The sequence below is a fragment of the Narcine bancroftii genome, chromosome 2, assembly GCF_036971445.1.
Source record: "Narcine bancroftii isolate sNarBan1 chromosome 2, sNarBan1.hap1, whole genome shotgun sequence".
Classification (NCBI taxonomy): domain Eukaryota; kingdom Metazoa; phylum Chordata; class Chondrichthyes; order Torpediniformes; family Narcinidae; genus Narcine; species Narcine bancroftii.
This window is the reverse complement of record NC_091470.1, coordinates 317,263,968-317,280,041: the sequence shown is the minus strand read 5'-3', so window position 1 is coordinate 317,280,041 and position 16,074 is coordinate 317,263,968. Positions and strand designations below refer to the sequence as shown.

General features: G+C 38.6%; 1 protein-coding gene across 14 annotated transcripts in view; it reads left to right on the top strand.

Moving 5' to 3' along the window:
• The window catches only part of dlgap1a (discs, large (Drosophila) homolog-associated protein 1a), a 615,703-nt gene that overhangs the window by 328,765 nt on the left and 270,864 nt on the right, over window positions 1–16,074 (top strand). For 3 of the 14 annotated variants that reach the window (XM_069921767.1, XM_069921761.1, XM_069921760.1), the window contains one exon: window positions 5,431–5,541. The exons of the other annotated variants lie outside the window; for them this stretch is intronic. The gene's annotated coding sequence lies outside the window, so the exon portion shown is untranslated. The remainder of the gene's footprint in view (window positions 1–5,430; window positions 5,542–16,074) is intronic. 14 annotated transcript variants of the gene reach the window in all.

The window sequence follows — 16,074 nt, the reverse complement described above, 5'->3', positions numbered from 1 at the left end:
ATAATTTCTCTAAGCAAAAACAAGTTTTTCTTCACATTTCCTTTTTAACTATGATCAATCTTTTAAACACATGTCCTCTGGTCTTCATTAATGGGAACAGCTTTTCTCTCAATTTAGTTAAACTAACTCTGATCATGTATGCCTCCGTCAGATCTCTTTGCAACCTCCTTTGCTCCAAGGAATTGTCACACTGCGTTTGAATAAAAAAATAGAAGTACTTTGTTCTTTGTAGCTGTTACATCTTGGTAAAGGTTACTTCTTTCCTTCTCTTAGTTCACTGCCAATTTAAGATTAGTCAGTAAAACATGCAATGATCATCAAAAATTTAATCTGAATTTGTTATTGCCATGAGCGATTACTCTGAGAGAAGCAATTAAAAACTAATAAATAATTAACTTAATTCTCATTCAACTATAAATTATTTCTTAAATTTGCAGCATTCAGTGATGCTACAATATGAATATTTATTATTAGATATCAGTGACAGTTGATCAGCAGTTAATTTCAGGGTAGCCAGTGAAGAAAAATGGCCACCATCATATAAGAGCCATTCTGGTGTAATTTCATGATACTAATCAAATCTACAATTCAAATCTGATGAAAAGGCATTCATGTTTCATTTTCAAAGTTTGTGAATCTAAACCATTGATTAAATGACTGTTTCAGCATGTACAAATGCATAATTAAAAAGTCTGAGGATACTCAGCAAATCAACAAGCATCTGTAGAAAGAAATGACCTCCCTTTAGAATGGCAATATTTGCAAGAGATCAAGGCAATTTTCCAGGGCAGATATCTTTTATTTGTTCATTTCTCAGTAGGTTGTCAGTAATCCCAAAATATTGTGAATTATTCCAGAACAGAAACATTCAAGGCATGTTTATCTGCTAATTTGCATCAGTATTGATGCGCCATGTGGGTAAGGTAGGTTTAGATAGCTGAAAAGATTGGGTGATTATCAGGTTTAATTCATCTTTGGCATTGGGTATCATTGAGAAGTTCCATATTTTTTGCCCATTTCTAATTTCCCTTGAAAAATATATGGTGAACCATTTCAAGTCCTTCTGGTAAAATACTGTATTTCTACAGTGCTTTTGAGCAGGCAAGAGCAGGATTTAGATCAATGTATTTCCATATTAGAATAAGAATAGAGAATGGTATTCCCATGCACTTACTGTCTTGTCTTTCTTAGAGGAAAAGGTTGCAGATTTGGGAGACGCTTTTAGAGAAGGCAGAGGGATTAACTGCAGTATATGTTGTTGATAGTACAAATACAAGCTATATTCATATTCACATTTTCTATGTTATATTACTTCAAAGATAAAAATTCTGATAGCAGGACCTCTCCACAATGAACCAAAATTTCATTTTTGCATAGTGAATTTTCAAAGATTACTGTGAGAAGGTATTCAAATTGTTCTAATTGACATTGTTCATATGCACTGGTAAACATTCATTCACATCCAAAACATACAATTCACTGAAATGCTGTCTAATCTACAACAATGAAATGCAGTGCAGTATTTTTTGTCATTTTCTTTATAAAATTTCCTTTAAATTGAGAATGATAACAAAAATGAAAATCAGTTTATTGGCATACACAAATGAAATATACATATGCACTGATACACTTACTTGTTGCAACCAAACAAGTACGATAATATACATTAAATCACTGATTGGAAAGAGATAATAAATAATCAGTTACAGCCATGCAAGAAAAAAATGGTGTTTCAATGGTACAGACATGTCTTTTTGTGGTGTCGAAGCAGTTTGTGATTAGAGAAGTAGGGGGAGGTTCAAGAGCCTAATAGCCATTGGAAAAATAATGTTCTTGAATATAGTGATGCTGGTCTTTAAGCATTTGTGTCTCCTTCCCAAAAGTAGGATCAAAAAAAGATTGTAATCAGAATATTGGAGATCACTTGTGATGTTTGCTGCTTTTTTTATTTTTCACACTATGAACCATACTGACCAAAATACACACAAACATTTCCCTCTTGAATATACACAGTGTCATTTTCTCCCCTTTTTCCACCCTTCCTTCTTCATCCACCCCCCCCCCCCACCCACTAAACATTCAACCTATATGATACATTAAACCCATTAAACAATGTCATCGCACAATGAAAATAAACAAGAAATTTGTGCCTTCTACTTTTACATACTGGATCAGTTCATTTCGTCGTCTTCTCCTTCTGTCATTTTAGGCGGTGGAGGTCCGCAGTAGGACTTCTCTGTTGTGTTCCATGTACGGTTCCCAAATTTGTTTGAATACTGTGATGTTATTTCTTAAATTATGTTAATTTTTCCAATGGAATACATTTATTCATTTCTATGTACCATTGGTGTATTCTCAGGCTATCTTCTAATTTCCAGGTTGACATAATACATTTTTTCGCTACTGCTAAGGCTATCATAATGAATCTTTTTTGTGCTCCATCCAAATTGAGTCCAAGTTCTTTACTTCTTATATTACTTAGAAGAAAGATCTCTGGATTTTTTGGTATGTTGCTTTTTGTGATTTTATTTAATATCTGATTTAGATCTTCCCAAAACTTTTCCACTTTCTCACATGCCCAAATTGCATGTACTGTTGTTCCCGTTTCCTTCTTACAACGAAAACATCTGCCTGATGCTGTTGGGTCCCATTTATTTAACTTTTGGGGCGTGGTGTATAGCCTGTGTAACCAATTATATTGTATCATGTGTAACCTCGTGTTTATCTGCCTTCTTGAGGCAGCATCTCACATTTCTTCCCTGGAGGGCAGGAGATGGACCAGGCTATGCTTGCTACTTCTGCAGCATTCTCCATTCCTGGGTATTTGAATGACCAAACCAGGCCATGATGCAGCCAGTCAGCATATTTTCCACGGTACACCTGTAGAGGTTTGACACGGTATTCAATAATATGTCATCTCTTCAGATGACTTAGAATTAACGTGGACAGAAGCATTTACCCATTGTTTACTCAAATACAAAGCAGATACTCTATGAATGTTTTAAAAGAAAAACATTACAACTGCAATGAAAAAAATGGAGGTGGTGACAACTCAGAAAATATTATCAATCAGGAAGTGTAAGACTGAAAAGATTCTATTTTCAGTTAAATCAAAGTGCTTAAAGGAACATTTTGTGTTCCAAAATGTTGTTTTTCTCCCAAAAACGTGAATTGCAATTCCACCAATATAATTTCTAGTCTATTTTTACACAACTTCCCCAAGTGTAATTTGGTCAGAAATAACCAATTCAACACGGCTGGAAGTAAATTAGATGAAAAATCAAAGGTAACTTTTACAAAATTTTCTGGTCTTCAGTTCCAATTAAGTATTTCAACAGGAGAGTTGCTTTTGTAATGTAGGAAGTACAACAGCTAATTTGTGAATATCTAGAAACCTACCAATATCTGTTTGAATGAACTCAATGACAACCTCCTTAGCACAAAGATATTCTGGATCAAATACAGAAGAGTTGTTATGGTCTTAATGAGTGAGGGCAGTTAAATGTTAGACAGGACAACAGTAATGTAGAATAATTTGAGTCCTCTTAAGTGCACCTTAATTTGCTCTCTCACTTAAATCATAGTGCCTCAGGCACTGTCTCACACTCCTTTATTGCTCAGGAAGATAAGCATATATTTAAATTTTTAATATAGACATATTGCACAATAACAGGCCAATTCAGCCCTACGAGTCCATGCTGCCAAATTTACAGCCCATTACTCTACACCCCAGTACATTTTTGAAGTGAGGGAGGAAACTGGAGCCCCTGGAAAAAAACAACGAACTCACAGGGAGTTTTTGATGATCAAATTCCTGAAGTGAGATCTAAAGTGAAAAGAGGTGCCATTATAATTGTGACTTCTTTGAGCAACAGAAAGATGCACATATGTCATTAATTACCCAGAGTTTATAAAATTGTAGTGTGGTGGTACACCTCTGGCCTACTGCAGGGGACCACCTCTGTACTTGCAGAAAAGCATGGGGACAACACCTGGCCGGCTGTCAATCAGCCAAACTGAATGGACCAAGCCCCACCGGGTCGGGTGTCAATCACCCTCCGGGATACAAGCCTGAGCCAGCCCTTCGAAGTCGCTCTCAGAGTTTACAGCAGTACAATCTCACAGCTGGCTCTACGGAAGTTTACGTCGAATAAAGCCTGTTGTACAGTCTTTTGGTTTTGTGTGTTTGCTTCTGACTGACAGCGCAGCACACGTGGAATGATATAGAAAAGAAGCAAGCCAATTAGCAGTAAATTTTGATTGGACTTTTGACCTCAGGACATTCAAAGTAAGTCTTAAAGTCCAGATTCAAGAGCAGACATGTGTCTTGATTTCTAATAAATTATTGAATTACTGAACCAAGAGCACCAATCAGTTACTTGATCTCATCCCTGGCAAGAAATATACAATAAATCACAGTACTTCTATGTTAGAATGTTAAATGATCAACTTGGCTTCATTTTCTGGCTATAATGAACATCTTCCACCTTCTTGTCATCAAGAAGTTTGGGCACAACTTTGATAAATAAATTACCCTCACACCCACCATTTTAGTTCACATTTTAGAATATACAACTTTTGAGGTGTTGGAATTCTGCTGTTAGCATTGTGAGAGTCATTACATTTAAATACAGAGAAGAGTCGGGAATGTACTGCAGAAAATAAGATCACACCTTGCAAATGTTATTTTTGGCATCTTTTAAGCAATGATTTATACTTGTGTGATTACATTTTTCAACCTTTGATTTGAACCATGTGCTCAATCATCTTCATAAATAACTTGCATTGCTCTTGGTCACAAATCAGTCTCAATTTTTAACATTAGCGCAGTTTCTTTATTTCCATTTTATGCAGCATAAAAATTAGTTCAATGTTTAAGTCATGGCTCAATTTATTTTATTCTGTCCTCTTGAATCAAAAGATTGCAGGCTCAAGTCCCACTTCAAAAATTTGAATAGAAAAATTTGTTGATTGAGATTAGGACCCTGCCTGCTCTCCTAAGATTCTATGACACTGTGGAAAAGAACAGAAGAGGTACCCTATTTACTAGGTCAATATTTATCCCTTGATGAACAGGTGTCAAAATAGATTATCAGGTGATTATTATGTTGTTGTATGGAATATACAAGCAGGAGCAGGTCATTTAACCTTTCCAGACTGGTTGATTTTTGGCTTATCTATATCCAGGTCATTTAATAATTTTGGTTCACAAAGATCATTAGGAGAAGAGTTTTTTTTTTAATTATTAACCAAATGTTAATTATCATTTGTGGAAGAGACCAGAAGTGTCAAAGTGCCTGTTTCTCTGTTGTAATGTTCCATGGTTCCAAGAGATACAAATACATATTGCCTATTTTATGTTTAATTGCTTCCGACCTTCCCTCCTGAAAGTCTTAGCTCTACTTTTAACATTATATTCTCTCATTCTAGACTCCCCATATAGTTTCAAGAACAATCCTTCAAAGCCAAATTACAAATGAGTATGCATTGGTCAATCTCCTGTACTGTTCCATTTCAGAAGCTGAGACCGTGTAGGATCAGGTATGATCTTTAAACAAGGGTAAGGTGATTCTGGGATGAGAGAAGAGAATAATTATATATTCTTTTAGACAATTGAGTTCCCATTCAAAACTCATACATTCTACTCTTATTTTTACAAGATTTTTCATAGAATAGAAATACTCTTTTCATCCATTTGAATGATCTGCCTTTCAGTGAGATCTGACTGAATTATTTCTCAATATCCCTTTACCTTCCTTAGTTCTATTTCATTTCCACTTTGTAATAACATAGGCCCTTCTCACCCATGGCAAAGCTTTCTCTTCACATTCAGAGTGACATCACCCCAAGCCAAACTCTTATGAATTTGAGCAAAGTAACAGTTTGTAATTTATTATCATATCTAAATCTTATGAATCTGTGTTAAATGCCTTCCAATGTTCATTGTTATTTAAAGAAAATATATCTTTAGAACTCTCTACAACTGGAGAGCTACAGAGATTCAGCCATTGAGTTTATTCAAAGGAGAAGTTCAAAGCTTTCTGTATAGTCAGAAAATCAAGGGATACAGGAAGATTGGCCATGATCTTGATCAATGCTGGAGAAAATTCAAAGAGCTTTTCCTATTCCTGTTTATTGTGGCTGTACTTCTCCATAATACTGGTGGAATGAGGATCAGACATTCTGTAGAATTAGTCACATAGTCCTGCCATCAGTCCTGTCCTTCAGTATATGTAATTTGTTTGAAGTACTAAGATTACAACTATGAAATTACTTGTTTTTTTTAAGTGCATTTGATTTTTTTTTCATTGCAATGTACTAAAAATTCAACACAGGAATATTGAACCATTTACTTCTTAAATGTTAAATTTGAACCCGCATTCACCACTTAAGCTGGCAGCTCATTCCACACTCCCACCACTCTGTGTGAAGTTAACCCGAAATTTTCCCCTTCCATCCTTAACCTCTGGTTTGTATCTCACCTACCTCAGATGAAAAAGCCTATCTACATTTACTGTCTATTCCCCTCGTAATTTTAAATACCTATCACTCTCCCTTCATTCTTCTACACTCCAGGGAATAAAGGGTCTGATAAATTGTCATTCGACTTGTTATCCTCAGTACTTTATCCAGAGATAAATGCTGAATGACAAAGTACATTTTTTAATATTTAATGGGTTATCAGTTAGAGCTTTTTTTAAATATAAAGTGTAAAAGCAACTCACGTATTTTTATTGCAGGCAAAAACATTGTTAAGTGACATTGAGCATCAAATTGTGAGAAGTGACTTTGTCATTTGATTTGAAATAGTGTTCCTCTTGTTTTCATTTGTGACAGGAACAGATAATGCTTCATCAAATTAGTGCTGAGTTCATAGACATTTTTCAATTGTCTTTCTTCTTTGGCTTGGCTTCGCGGACGAAGATTTATGGAGGGCGTAAATGTCCACGTCAGCGGCAGGCTCGATTGTGGCTGACAAGTCCGATGCGGGACAGGCAGACACGGTTGCAGCGGTTGCAGGGGAAAATTGGTTGGTTGGGGTTGGGTGTTGGGTTTTTCCTCCTTTGTCTTTTGTCAGTGAGGTGGGCTCTGCGGTCTTCTTCAAAGGAGGTTGCTGCCCGCCGAACTGTGAGGCGCCAAGATGCACGGTTTGAGGCGATATCAGCCCACTGGCGGTGGTCAATGTGGCAGGCACCAAGAGATTTCTTTAGGCAGTCCTTGTACCTCTTCTTTGGTGCACATCTGTCACGGTGGCCAGTGGAGAGCTCGCCATATAACACGATCTTGGGAAGGCGATGGTCCTCCATTCTGGAGACGTGACCCACCCAGCGCAGCTGGATCTTCAGTAGCGTGGACTCGATGCTGTCGGCCTCTGCCATCTCGAGTACTTCGATGTTAGGGATGAAGGCGCTCCAATGAATGTTGAGGATGGAGCGGAGACAATGCTGGTGGAAGCGTTCTAGGAGCCGTAGGTGATGCCGGTAGAAGACCCATGATTCGGAGCCGAACAGGAGTGTGGGTATGACAACGGCTCTGTATACGCTTATCTTTGTGAGGTTTTTCAGTTGGTTGTTTTTCCAGACTCTTTTGTGTAGTCTTCCAAAGGCGCTATTTGCCTTGGCGAGTCTGTTGTCTATCTCGTTGTCGATCCTTGCATCTGATGAAATGGTGCAGCCGAGATAGGTAAACTGGTTGACCATTTTGAGTTTTGTGTGCCCGATGGAGATGTGGGGGGGCTGATAGTCATGGTGGGGAGCTGGCTGATGTACATCTTCTATTAAACACTGTGCTTTTTACAGACATGACAGGCATAATTACATGAAAAAGTGGAGCTTTTGAGATAAATCTGAGCAATAAACATAAAACATTATAGTGGAGTACAGGGTCTTAAGCCCAAGATGAAGTGCAACCTATATAAACCTACTTAACAATCTAAACCTTCCCTACCTCATAGCCCTCTATTTTTCTAAGAGTATTTTAAATATCCCAATTTTACTAACCTCCACCATCACACCTTGGAATGAATTCCAGGCACCACTTCTGTGTGTAAAAAAAAATTAAAATAATTTTTTTAATTATACTCGACATCTCACCTCAACTTCCCTTCCCTTTTACAGATGTCCCCTAGTGTTTGCAACTCTCACCCTGGGGAAAAAGGTTGTGGCTAACCACCCTGTCTATGCCTCTCATAATATTATAAAACTATTAAGTTACCTCTCATCCTTCTTCACTCCAAAGAAAAACACTAGCTCTGCTAACCTTACCTCACAAGTTCTCCAATCCAAGCAACATCCTGGTAAATCTCTTTTGACCCATTTCCATAACTTCCACATCCCTCCTGTAATGAAGCAACCAGAACTGAATACAATATTCTTAGTGTGGTCTAACTAGAACTTTATAGACCTGCAACATTACCTTTCAACTCTTGAACTCAATGCCCCAACTAATGAAAGCCTGCATATCATAAACTTCCTTAAGTACCCTATCAACTGCACGGCAACCTTTGAGAGATCTACTTATTTGAACCCAAGGTCCCTCTGTTCTTCAGTGCTGTTAAGCATCCTGCAATTAACCATGTGCTCTACCTTCACGTTCAACCTTCCAAAATGCATTACTTCACACTTATCTAGATTGAACTTCATCTGCCATTTTTCCACCCAACTCTCCATCCTGTCTATATCCTCTTGTAACCTACAACAACCTTCTACACTATCCACAACATCTCTCCACTTCCTCATCCAGGTCATTTATTTAAAAAATATCAGAGTAGAGGTCCCATAATAGGTGCCATAACTAGTCACTGACCTCCACACAGAATGCTTTCCTTTCATACTACCCTCTGCTTTCTGGTTCCAAATCAGTCTACCATGGGGAACCTTGTCAAATGCCTTACTAAAATTCATACACCACATTTACCACCCTACCTTCATCAATTTATTTTTTCCCTCCTCAAAAAGCCCAATTAGACTCATGAGGCATGACCTGAGTAACACTGATAATCCCTGAGAGGACCATACTTCTCTAAATACTCAAATTTTATCCCTAAGAATCCTCTCCAATAGTTTCCCTACCACTGACAAGACTCACTGATCTACAAAATCCAAGATTCTCCCTATTACACTTTTTTTTAAACAAGGGGACTACTTTTGCCATTCTCCAATCCTCCAGTACATCCCGTGGCCATGGAGGTTGTAAAGATTTTTTGCATACACCCACACAATCTCTTCCTTTGTTTCCTGTAATAACCTGGATTATATCTTGTTCAGCCCTGGGAACACATCAACCCTAATGTTTTTAAAGAAGATCCAGCATTTCCTCTTTCTTAACCTCAACGTGCTCCAGCGCACACACTTGTTCTATTCTGACTGCACATTGATCAAGGTCCCTCTCTGGTGAGCACTGAAGCAAAGTATTCATATAGGACCTATCTCCAATGCCTCCAAGCACATGATACCTCCTTTATTCTTAAGCAGCCCTACCTTCACATTCATCTTCCTCCTGTTCTTAACATGTACATAGAATGCTTTTAGATTAATTCTACTTACCAAGGCTTTCTCTTGTCCCCTTCTAGCTCTGCTAAATCCTTTCTTAAGTTCTTTCCTATCTACCACATAATTAGTGAATATGACCTGATAATGAAGCTCGACCAATCATTTCACCATCACAGATTTCTGCATTTGTGCAGGCGAATTATTTGCCAGGAATTTTATCTGTCCTTTGTTATGCTTTGTCAAAGCCAACAAGTGAACATCAGGAAGAAAAATTATCGTGGTTTGTTTATATCAGTAGAAATCCTTGTAACAGCCTGATCATGAAAAAGCATTTACAGTGCATGAAGAGACACATCAAGCCTTAAAAAAAAAAATGATGTTGAGCAATCAATGTAGAATTAATACTAAGAAAAGGATTTGGAATATCAAAATTAGATCTCAAGATATCATTGAAAATTAGATTCATTCTACTCCGGCTTACATTTTTAGCCCATGTACTAAATTGTAATGTGAAAAGATGTAATGGATGACATGGATATGTTCCAGTTCATCTATTGTAGCAACAGGTGTATGGTGGATGCCATATCACTGGCTCTACACAAAGCCCTGAAACACCAGGACAGCAAAGATGCATTCATCAGGATGCTCTTTATCAACTACAGTTCAGCTTTTAATACCATCATTGGCTCAAAACTAATCAATGAACTCCAAGACATGGAACTTAACACCCCACTGTCAAATAGGATCATGGATTTCCTTGCTTTCAGACTACAATCAGTGAGGATTGGCAAGAACGTCTCCTCCATAATCTCCATCAATACTGGAGCACCATAGGTCTACTCACTTTACACCTACGTCTATGTGGCCCGATATGACAGTATAACCATCTGCAAATTTGCAGACAATACCACAGTAGTGGGTTGTATAAAGAAAGGTGATGAGTCAGCATGCAAGAGGAAGATGGAAAACTTTGCTGAATTGTGCATCAACAACCTTACACTCAATGTAGCCAAAGCCAAGGAGCTGATTATTGACTTCAGGAAGGGAAAACCAGAGGAACATGATCCAATGATCATTGGGGGAAAATCGGAGGTGGAGAGGGTGAGCAAATTTAAGCTCTTGGGAGTCACCATTTTGAAGGATCTTTTCTGCACCCAACACACTAGTGACATCAAGAAGAAAGTACGTCAATGCCTCTACTTCTTCAGAAGTTTGTGGAGGTTTGATATGACACCAGAAATGCTGGCAAATTTCTACAGATGTGTGGTAGAAAGTGTGCTGACTTGCTACATCGCAGTCTGGTATGACAACACCAATACGCCTGAATGTAAAGCCCTGTAAAAGGTAGTGGACACAGCCCTGGTCATCACAAGCAAAACCCTCCCTACTATTGAGTATATCTACAGGGAACACTGCCATCAGAGAGCAACAGTAATCAGCAAGGATCCACACCACCCAGCTGGCTCGGTTTTCACTTCTGTCATCAGGAAAGAGGTATGGGTTTCACAAGGCTCACACCACTACATTCAGGAACAGCTGCTACCCCTCCACGATTCGACTCCTCAATGACAAACTGAATCAGAGTCTCATTTAAGGGCTCTTACTTGGCACTTCTGGATTTTCTTTATCTGTATTGTAGTTTGTTTACAATCATTATCTGTTTACAGTTCTTTATTTGTTTACATATATAAATTGTGTAGAGTTTACACAGCCAATGAACCAAGGGGTTATTGCAACAATCAGGATTTTGCTGCAACTGAATGACACTGGAAGACGAGTACAGGATTTTCCATTGCATAGAGAACTTTGATAGAACCTGGGATGACGTGACCAATGAGTGCATGAATGCATATGAGAAAAAAATACTGAAGCAGCATGTGCATGACTTTAAGGGATTTGAACAAAGATGATAAGATTGCAAAGATTAATAGAGCTGTTGTCGGCATGGTAAACAACCTGAAGCTAGAGATGGTTCCTGAGGAACTAAACAAATGAAGAGTTGCTGGAGCTAGAGTAAATAGCTGAAAAAAGAGGTGAGGGAAAAGGAAATTATAGAACAGGTGCAGAAGAGGTTCACTGTTAAGGGATTAGCCAAATTCTTTGCAGACCTTAACTGCTTGCTGAGACGCAAACACTGAATGCTTTTCACTGATAGAATGTTCATGCAGTGTTTGCTGCATATATAAAAAAGAATAATGAATAAATGAAAAGCAGACTAGGCAAACAACACTGGACATGTTTCTAAGAAGAGCCTCAGCCAGGCCCTTCAGGCATCACAGAGTGACAGTTCATCAGTGGAGGTTATTCGACCTGAAACTCTTCCAGTGGACCACCATGAGGAAGTTGAGAACAGTGCTGTGGATGATCCTGATCCTTTGTTAAATTGTGTGTGATATAGGCTAAGAAAGTGTTTATATAAAAGTTTTAAAAAGTGAAAATTAACAGTTTATTGTAAATTCAGTGTCCCATATAGCTTTGCTAAGTATCTACAGTAATATGTTGTTCGCACAACGTCCACATTGCATCGCACCCAATTTCACAGAACATATCATGGACATTAACCCGTACTCCCAGTTGACACTGATGTTTGCATTATTGGGAGCTCAGTTATGTAAAAACCCAACATTAGTTTGAACAGTCACACACAGACACTTTCTAAACCTCCTCTTCATTACTTAGCTCAGCCACAGCAAGAACTGCACTCTCTTGATGGTAAATACAGTCACCATCATGACTTGGTGGCCTTCTATCATGGGCTACAGGGTTCAACCTTATGGTCTGTAAATGGAAATGGGGTTAATGCAAGAAAGTGGAGCTGAGATAATGTTGAATGGGAGAACGGAAGTGGGAGGCCTCTGCTTCTTATTTTCTGACATTATTTAAAGATATCTAAACACTGCTCAAGTGGTAGCATAGGTGTTGACATCTGCTTATTGCTCAAGTGTGCCTCAGCTGAGCACCAAAGTCCAGTGCTCAGCCATCAGCTTCTTTGCCATGACATACAATTCTATTTGCCACTCTCAAATCCACCTAACCAGTCCATTAATATATTTCTACAATATATCAGAATGTATAACATACAAGCATGGGACATGTCACTTTCTCTTGATGTTGTCATACTTTACGTCATCAGATTGGACAAAGAAAGTAATGTATCCAGTGATCAATTGTGAGGACAAAAAAGTGTGAGGTCAAAAGGATCCTTAGAGTATATCTCCACAGAAACCCCAAAGGCTTCAGGATATAAGGTAGTTAAGACATGAGATATTTGGCTTCATTGCCCAAGGCTTGAATGTACAGTAAGAGCAGGGAGTTCATGTAAGAATTGCAAGGGGACTGTGCACAATTCTGGACGTGATTTACTGGTACTGCAAGAATTTGATAGCATTAAATATGAATTCGTTAGTGGTACAGAACTATAGTTAGGAGTAGAGACCAATCAGGCTGAGATTGTTTTCTTTGTAATCAAAGATTCAAATAAGATGTACAAAGTGGGACAGAAAGCCCCTTGGCAGCGATGTCAAAATGACCAAGTTCAGAGATTTAAGTAAAATGGTGGAGGAATAAAAAAAAGGAGGCAATCTTGAACTCACTGTCTGAAAGGGTGATGGCAGCAGAAACCCTTAACACATACATGCTGCCATCATCGGTCAGATGCCCACATGTAACACACAACAGATCAAGAATTAGGAATTGGACGAAACCTAAAGAGCTTCAATTTTGGTGAGCACTGCTAATGTGACTCTTTCTGTGTCAGAAACATCTGCTATTCTATGCAGCAATAGCCCGGACTGTTGAGAGTGGCACGGTTAGTGCAATGCTATTACAGTGCCAGCAAACTAGGTTTGAATCCAGTGCTGTCTGTATGGAGTTCGTACATTGTCCTCTTGTCTGACCAGTCTATTAATATATTTCTACAATATTCCAGTATGTACAAGATACAAGCATGGAACATGTCGCGCTTTTCCCTGGGTAATCCAGTTTCCTCCCACTCTTCAAAGCATATGGAATTATAGGTTAATTTGGGTGTTGTAAATTTGAAAAAATTAAATTATTTAATATCATAACTTTCTCACAATACACATTTCCAGTAATGATCAATTGGACATCATTTACAATGCAGCACAGACAAGGCAACAACCGCAGGTGCACACTTAAGCATCAGGCATGAATATGGAAAAATCAGTACCTGTTTGACCTCAGATAACCTTACTGGCTTTTATCTTTTATAACATTTGTTTTGTAAATCATTAGAAGTATTTAAACTGGAGGTAGATAATTTAAGATCATAAAACTATTAGCCGTAGGAGCAGAAATATTCTTTTCAGCCCAATGAGTCTGCCCTGCCATTTAATCATGAGCTGATCCATTTTCCCTTTTAGACCCAGTGCCTGGCCTTCTCCCCATAACTTTTGATGCATTGGCTAATCAAAAACCAATCAATCTCTGCTTTAAATACACCCAATGACATAACTCCACAATGGCCTATGGCAACAAATTCCACAGATTTACCACCTTCTGGTGGAAGAAATTCCTCTGCATCTGTTCTCAGCAGAGCCCTTCAATCCTGAAGTTGTAACTTCTTATCCTACTCTCCCTCCATGGGAAACACACTTACTACATCTATTTTGTTCACACCTTTCAACATTCAAAATGTTTCAGTGAGGTTCCCCCTCATTCTCCTAAATTCCAATGAACACAGGGCCAGAACTGTCTATTGCTCCTCATGTGATAACCCTTTCATTCCTGGAATTATCGCAGTGAACTTCCTCTGAACCCTCTCCAATGTTAGCACATCTTTTCTTAAATGGGAAGCCCAAAATTTCTCACAATACTCCAAGGGAAGTTTCACCAGTGCCTTATAAAGCCTCAACATCGCATCCATATTCTGTTATTCTTGAAATGAATGCCAACATTGCATTTGCCTTTTTTGTACTGACTCAACCTGCAAATTTACCTTCAGGCTATCCTGCACGAGGACTCCCAGCTCAGGTCCCTTTGTATCTGTGTATTTTCTCCCGATTTTAAAAAATAGACCACCCATTTATTTTTTCTCTACCAAAGTGCATGACCCTTTCCGACATTGTATTTGATACTTCTCCGCCTATGCTCCTAAACCATCCAAGTCCTTCTGCAGTCTCTGTTTCCTCAACATTACCTGCTCCTGAGGAGTCACGTGATGGAGTAGTGGCCGGACGGTGAACTCCAGCCCTCTCCAGAAAAGTCGGGAAAAACAAGAGAAAATACAAAGGCACAGAAATACAAGTTAAAGAAAAGTGAGTATAAAGGTGGAAAGAAGATGGAGACAAAAGGAGAAAAATCAAAATCAACGGAAAGAAGAGAGGAAGAGAAGACAACGGAGGAAAAAGGTGAAGGCCTTACCTGTCCGAAGAGGCCCGCTGTGGAGAGAAGACCCCACTACCTCAGGTCGGTAGAAAAAGAACTACAACAATGGCTCACAGAGCCGAGTAAAAGTGCGCAACCGCGCATGCGCGAGGAGTCGCGCATGCGCGATGCGCATGAAAAAAAACACACCGACGGGAGGGGGGACCAGCTGGGGAGTCGATCTCCACAGCCGGCAACGACAGCTGCAGAACACCTGCAGCAAGAAGAGACCACAGAAGACAATGGAAACAAGAAAGAAGAGGAGGAAAGGGCAGCAAAGAAACAACAGATGGCCAACCTAGAGGAAGAAGAAGAGGAAGAATACAGTGAAATAGATAAAGGGAAAGGCAAGGTAAAGGATATACTTGCTCTTGTTAGAGGATACATGGAGTCATTTAAAGAATGGCAAACACAGGAATTCAATGATTTAAGAAGAAGAATAAACAACACAGAAAAGAAAATAAATAAAATGGATATGACCTTAACAGAAATGGGGAAAAAAATGGACAAGATGGAAGAGCGGGCAGTAGCAGCAGAAATGGAGGTAGAAGACTTAAAAAAGAAATTGGAGGAATCTAATAAAAAAACTAAAGAGACACAAGAATTACTAGCCCAAAAAATAGATATAATGGAAAATTATAACAGAAGAAATAACATAAAGATAGTGGGCCTTAAGGAAGATGAAGAAGGCAAGAATATGAGGGAGTTTATAAAAGAATGGATCCCTAAGGCCCTAGGATGTCCAGAACTACAGCAAGAAATGGAAATAGAAAGGGCACATAGAGCATTGGCCCCTAAACCACAACCACAACAAAAACCAAGATCTATTGTAGTAAAATTCCTAAGATATACTACAAGAGAAAAGGTACTGGAGAAGACAATGGAAAAAGTAAGAGAGGGCAACAAACCACTGGAGTATAAAGGGCAAAAAATCTTCATTTATCCAGATATAAGCTTTGAACTCCTAAAGAAGAGAAAAGAGTTCAATACAGCAAAAGCGATTTTATGGAAGAAAGGATATAAATTTACACTGAAGCATCCTGCGGTATTGAAAATATTTATTCCAGGACAACAAAACAGACTATTCTCGGATCCAGAAGAAGCACGAAAATTTGCAGAACAATTACAAAAATAGACTGAGGGATGAAGACGGGTAATGAGAGCAAAAATTATCACGATTGATATGTATGTGGGTAAA